The sequence below is a fragment of the Dipodomys merriami genome, unplaced genomic scaffold, assembly GCF_024711535.1.
Source record: "Dipodomys merriami isolate MVZ:Mamm:240054 unplaced genomic scaffold, mDipMer1.0.p SCAF_4, whole genome shotgun sequence".
Taxonomy (NCBI): domain Eukaryota; kingdom Metazoa; phylum Chordata; class Mammalia; order Rodentia; family Heteromyidae; genus Dipodomys; species Dipodomys merriami.
Genome location: NW_027205603.1, coordinates 53983567 through 53990872, shown reverse-complemented (window position 1 = coordinate 53990872; position 7306 = coordinate 53983567).

Genomic DNA, 7306 nt, shown 5'->3' with positions numbered 1-7306 from the left:
TCTCCCAGCTCTCTCTCATTCCCAGGCCTTTCCCAGCCATGTGGAGTGCCAACCTTGCCTGGTCCCAGCAGGTCTACTGAATAAACCTACCCTTACCTGAATACCACGTGCCTGGTGCTGTTCTTATTCGGCTACCTCTTTTTAAAAACCTAACATAAATGGTGCTGTGACTCGGATAAAGGGCTTAAAGTCAGGATAGCTGGGATTCCTCTCTGTTTTTTCCTCTTTTTCTTTTTCTGTTTGTTTTTCCTTTTTATCTCTGAGGAATACCCACAGTTCTGACGGCCTTTTGTGAACCAGTCTGTCTGCGGCGGAATCAGCGCATTGATACCATTGCTGCCTTCACATCCATGTCCACACCACTTCTCTACTCTGGTGAGTGAAGCTCTATGGTTCTCTGTTGCTCTCTCTAGAGGGCTCTGGGAAGTCGGGACGCCGCTTCTGCCTGGTCAGCTCTCCTTCACTCACCAGACTGACTCTACAACTTTTTGGCTTGTGCCCTGAAGAGTGTGACACAGGCTAGGTCCCAGGGACCCTCCTCTAGGTTCCCTCTCAAAGGCTAGCTAATGTAGGCTTGATCTATTTGTTCAGGCTTTCTTTGCATTTTTTCAGAACAATTTTTCTGCCATTCTCAGTTTTTGCCACTGCAATGGTAAATGGTCAGAAGTCTGTTTACTTTCAGGCTCTCTTTGCTCTCTCTCTCTGCCATTCATGTCCAACTTTCCCTATCTCTCTCTTTCTCTTTTCTACATTTTGGCTTGTGCCCTGAAGAGTGCGATGCAGGCTGGGTCCCAGGAACCCCCCTCTAGATTCCCTCTCAAAGGCTAGCCATTCTAGGTTTAAAAATTGTCAGAGTTTCCATTTGTTCAGGTTTCCATCAATGCCTCATGAAACTTCTCCAGACTTCGTCCAAGACACTTGTCTCCTCCAGACTTCATTGAAGGACTCAACACCCAAGTGACAGCTGCTGCCTGCTGCCTTCTCCCAGAGTGGACCACATCATCTCAGCCTTTTACCCCCACGACGCCCCTTGCCAACAGGAAGTAGCCAGAGAGAGTCTTTGCCCTTTTTCATAATTATCAAAAGGCTGGAATGCAAAGTCCACTCATGGATGGAGAGCAGACCCCACCCTCCTTGCAGCAAAGTCTCCACCCAGTACCTGCATTACCTAGGCAACTGGCACACCTGGAAGAGGTCACATCTGCATCTGCTGAGGTCACATCTGAATTTGATGTGGCCACACCTTTCTCCGCCCTACCCTAGATAAGGCCTCCCGCAGGCCCAGGCTCACTCTCTCTGTTCTTTTCTAGCTCTCTCTGCTCTCTCTGCTCTTTTCTAGCTCTTTCCTCTGTCTCCCAGCTCTCTCTCATTCCCAGGCCTTTCCCAGCCATGTGGAGTGCCAACCTTGCCTGGTCCCAGCAGGTCTACTGAATAAACCTACCCCTTACATGAATACCATGTGCATGGTGCTGTTCTTACTCGGCTACCTCTTTTTTAAAAACCTAACAGTGCATGCTTTTAAACTCTGGATTTATTTGACTCCTTAACTCAGCTATTTTCTTGGCAGGTGAATAGAAAAGTAACATTTTTAAAGGCACAAACACATAGAGACAAATCAGTGATGCAATTTTAATAACCTCCAGAAATTTACAAGTACATTCAAGCATCCAACATGTATTTGAAACTGAAGCAAACCAGCCAAGAAACAATATCTTTTTTTTGGGGGGGGAGGGTGCATTTCAGAACAAATGCTTCATCTGATGGAGCAATAAAATCCAGATTAAAACATCCTCTGGTATTTCTGAGGTCAGATGACCCTTGACAATGGGAACCCCAGAGGAGCTGATGATTAGGTGGAGAAAACTGAGCTCTGAACACTTTCAGACTTGGTGTGGCTGGATCTTGGGCTGTGTGTGTTCCGTATTCTGAGGCTGTTTGAAAGGAATATGACCTCTGATTTCAATCCCCAGCAGGGTTATCTAAAATGTTGCAGGGAGAAAAATTGGTCATAGACTAAGCCGTTGGAGTGGAAAGGACTAGCAAGAGTGCAGTTGATGGAAGAGAGAAAAGTTTGTGTGGCACTGATGGCCCTCTGAGCAGTGTCTTGCAGAGGTTGTGGCAATACACAGGAGCAACTCAAACAAGAATCAAGATTTTCTTCTGGCTGACTTTTCTCTTCTGTGACTGGGATAGAACGCAGAGCCTAAACATGATAGGCAAGCACTAGACCTTAAAGCCACATTCCCAACTCCTCCCTCCTCCCCATTAGCAATTATTTTTCAGCAGTACTTAAGTTTGAACTCAGGGTCTTACACTTGGTTGCCAGCACTCTACCTCAGAGCATCCCTCCTTCCCCTCCTCCCTCCCCTCCTCCTCCTGCTCCCTCTCCCCTTCTCTTTCCCTTCCTCCTCCCCCTACTCTTATTTTCCTCCCCCCCCTCCTCCTCCTACTCTTTCTTCCTTTTGCTACAGACTGTTTCTGAGTTAGTATCTTGCTTCCTTATCTGAGTCTATGCCAAGATTATGATTCATCTTCCCATACTAGCTGGTATGACAGGTGTGCACAACCCCAACTAGCATCTTCTTTTTACGATAAAGTCTCAGGTTTTTCTGCCCTGCTTGGTCATCTCAATATGATCATCTCAATTTTAACCTACCTTACAGCCTAGAGTGACAGGGACAAGCTATTCTTCAAACTATGGGTTGAGATAGAATCTTGCAAACCTTTCTTTCTGGGCCAGCCTTAAATCATGATCCTTTAATTTTCAGCCTTCCAAGAAGCTAGGATTACAAGTGTGAGCCACTAGTGTCTGGCATTTTAAAGTGCTGTTTCTTTCCTCAACATAGCAGGGGATTCAGGGCATGTTTCAGTAAATAGTGAAAGAAAACATCAGCATACTAGTTCAGGCAGGCTTGGCCCCCTCCCCCAACAGGTGGCAACCACCCTGGAGGGGGTCTAGGATCTTGCCAGTTCTGGTCAGCCTGCCATCCTGTGGCTATTGGGGCAGGGGGGGGGTTGTCTTTCTTTCCTGTTTCAAATGAACCAATCACAATCTGACAGATCACTTAGGGGGAGGAGGAAAGCAACAAAAGCAGCAGTCATGAACCATGAGGTAGATAACCTGTTCTTTCGTTCCCCTGCTCACTCTCCTGAGTGGCCTTTACTCTCTTTGTTAAATAAGCTCTTTGCTACCTTACTATCACTGTTCACTGCTTCTGGTTTTATGTCTATACTGTCACAGAAAAAGAACCCACCATGCTCATGCATTAGTAGTTAAGAAATGTTGACTTAAATTAGGAATCAGTTTTGAAATGTTTATGTAAGTGGTATAAACATCCTTCAAATGCAAGAGTTGATTTTTTTTAAACTTTTGAAAATGCTTACCTGAAAATAGTTTGTCTAAATATCTCATCATCACTCCATTATTTTACTTTTAAATAATTGATTGAACCCTTGGGATATTGCATCCTTGAGAGTTGTGTCAGGTCAACCTTCCACACTGGACAATGCATTTGATTGGAGGTCTCAGCATTTTGAACTCTGTCCTTGAAGCTGGGTGCTGGTGGCTCACACCTATAATCCTAGCTACTCAGGAGGCTGAGATCTGAGAATTGAAGTTCAAAGCCAGCTGGGGCAGGAAAGTCCATGAGACTCTTATCTCCAATAAACCACTATAAAACCAGAAGTATAGCTGTGGCTCAAATGGTAGAGCATAAACCTTGAGCAAAAATATTAAGTCCAGTGCCCAGGCCCTGAGTTCAGGCTCTAGGACCACCCTTCTCCTACTTCCCTCCCAAATTGTCCTCTCTCTCCCTCCTTTTCTCTCTCCCTCTCTCTAGAATTGGGAAAGAATTTGTGTTAAGCAAGCACCTCTCTCTCTGAACTATACTCCAGACCCTAAAGCTCTATACTAAGTGTAAAAACAAATATAACTAAATTATTCATTAGTGCATGGAGTGAAGAATATTTTCAGTCAGTAATTGAGAATGTATTAGAGACTTCTCTGAATCATCATGTTCCATTTTGCAGAAGGTGTTTTAATTGTGAGAGACAGTCTGGCCACAGTGGTTAAGAAAGTTCCTTTTTCTGCAAGTTCACACAAAGACTCCCTGCTTAGAAGCGCCTTATTATTTGTTTATGGAAAGAGAGCACTGAGAGTGAGTAGCTGGCTCCCTCCTTTCAATGTAAAATTGACTTAAAACCAGCCCCCATGCTAGTTGTCATTACAAGAACAAATCCTCAGGCCTTTGGGGTATGAGGAAGAGGATAAGAAGAACACCTTCAAATTGATATTTAAGGCAGGAGATCACTTCAGAGAAAATTAATCCCAGCAAGGGGGCCTTAAAGAGAGCTAAAATCTTGGAAAACAATGACAAACTTGTAGCTCTTGAAAGGGAAACTTATTCCAAATGAAGTGACTTCTTTATGTTACTTGAAAAAATGTCTATGGGTTACATCTATTTGGTTTCAGGATGTAAGAGGATACGGCATTTTAGGACTTCTAAGCATATCATCTGAGACACCTCTCATTACTTGTTTTGCTCTCCTTGTTTCACTGAAGTAAAGACTGACACCAGAGGGGGAAAAATTCCGAGTTTTCCCAATATAGTAGTCAAAGTCTTTCACAAATTTTTGATTTGGCATAATTCCTTGAACCCTTTTAGTATAATACTCTTTAGGGAAAGGGATGCCTCTTTTTCCAATCAATGGATGTATCCAGGGAGTTATTCTAGGAAGTTTTTATGGAATGCCCCAGATATATTGTAGGTCTGAGGAAGTATCAAGCAGACTAAAAAGGAGAGAAACAAGACAGAGACCCCAAAAGACCAAATTTTATTCATCTCTGAGGAGGGGTGCCAAGGAACCACCACAGAGAAGAGTTGGAGATCCAAGGGGTACAGAAAGTGGGAAGTCCAGGGCTTAAGTACAAGTCAAACAAGGAAGTCAACTCAGGCACTTGTCAAAAATTTCCACTGGGGACACAAGAAGTTTTCCTGAAAATTGCTCCAAGTCAGGGACTTCCAAGGATGGTCCTGTGGGGGTGGGTCAGGTGGACCATGAAGATTAGGTGATGAGAACAATGCGGATTCCCATCACTAGGATTTAATTCTATGCGCCCTTCTAACATTGCTTTAAAAAGCTTGGGTGCAGGATGGAAACTGCACTGAACAATTAGAGGGATGTATTAGAAATTATTATACATGTCACTTACCCACTAAGTAAGCATCTACAACTTTGGGGCAATGGGAGGCAGAGGAGGGGAGACTTTTTTTTTTTTTTTTTTTGATCAATGTATGTATTTTTTGTGGAGCTTGAACTCTGGGCCTGGGCATTGTCCCTGAGCTCTTCGGCTCAAGGAGACCGCTCTCCGCTTGAGCCACTGTGCCACTTCCAGTTTTCTGGGGGTTAATTGGAGATAAGAGTCTCATGGACTTTCATACCCTGGCTGGCTTTGTACCAAAATTCTCAGACCTCAACCTCTTAAATAACTAGGTGGCATTAGACACCAGCACCTGGCTTTATATTTTCTCTTTATCAAACACCACTGGAATAAATTTTACAGAACTAACTGCTAGATATCATTTCCATTTTTTTTTTTAGCTGATGCAAATTTTACAGGAAGCTACTTCCACAAATTAGACATACTGATATACATATTGATATAAAGGTTCATTTAAAACTGACTCATCTGTGGGCTGGGAAGGTGGCTCAGTGGTAGAGTGCTTGTCTTGCATGCATGAGGCTCTGAGTTGGATTCCTCAGCACCACATTAGCAGAAAAAGCCAGAAGTGGTGCTGTGGCTCAAGTGGTAAAGCACTAGCCTTGAGCTGAAGATTTGAGGGACAGCACCCAGGCCCAGAGTTCAGGCCCCATGACCTACAAAAAACAAAGCCAAACAAACAAACAAAAAAAACTGACTCACCTGAAGTCTTAAAGCTCATCGTGATAGTTTTTCTAAATAACTAAGTAGTTAAGACACGAAAGAATGCGGTCTCAGTGCTCAGGCAGTCTCCTTTATAATGAAGCAATTGGAAACAATAAACCCATGTAGGAAACACCATATGTGAAGATAGTACTCTACATCTGAATTTAGGAAATAGTCTTTCTCAGAGATTAGCTGGGCCAAAATAGTTACTTAGGATTCTTTCAATATTTGAAAACCTGATGAGGGCTGTCTGAGGCTGCAGTTTGGTGGTATGGGGCTTACATAGCTCTATTACCAAGGGCCATATACCCCTTTCCCCCAAAAGATGAAGGGGGTCTTGGATTCTGTAACCTGGCAGCCATATAGTCTTGACACAGAAAAGGCTTGCTGAAGTTCTTTGAAAGTACAATTTCAAATGCAGTAGACTTGGAGTTTTATCCCCAGGCAAAGAGTTACTAACATCAACATTTCCTGTTGATAGGCAGCGCTTCCTCAAAGAGAACTAATCAGTGGTGCCTTAATGTTTTCTGTTTTAAAGGGTTTAAAATCACTGACTGTATAAGCCAATTTTCATAAAAACCTGGTTCAACCTTTGGGGGAGACCCTTGTCAAAGCTTTCCCCAGTGAGTGTAGGATACATTCAAACCAGAAGTTTCTGCAGCCCACTTCAAGCAGCATGCTGCTAGAGAAACTAGACATGCAGTCTGCATATTATCTGGTGCCTTCACTACTGCCTAGCTTTAGAATTTTGATATATGGTTTCTCCCTATTTTCCAGATCACATTTATCAGAGCAATCTTTGCCTTAGACTCCCTGAGGAACAGATAGAGTTCTTGAGTACCACCTTGACTTCTTTGTTTCCTTTTCTTCTCTTTTTCTCTTTGATTATGGAGCCTATTCTGTCAATCTCAAAAGCAAAGACAGAAAAGCACTGTTTGTTCACCTTCTTAGAACTAACCTTCTTTGTCTCCTCCCAGATAGAAACTCCAAGAGTTCTTCACACAGAAAGTTCTTTATTTTGGGGCTGGGAAGTTGGCTCAGTGGTAGAGCGCTTGCCTTGCATGCCTGAGGCCCTGGGTTCGATTCCTCAGCACCACATAAGAAAAAAGCCAGAAGTGGCACTGTAGCTCAAGTGGTAGAGCCCTATCCTTGAGCTGAAGAGCTGAGGCTGTCCCAGGCCCAGAGCTCAGGCCCCACCACCGGACCCAAAAAAAAAAAGAAAGTCCTTTATTTTGTGCTACTTTCAGGATGGATTCATTTTTCTCCTAACAATACTCAGGCCATATTTTGAATTTTCCTTCAAAATACAGTTCTTGGCAGAATGCAAAATTAATTTACTCATGATAGACATTTCCTACAAAATCACACTACTGACTAAAT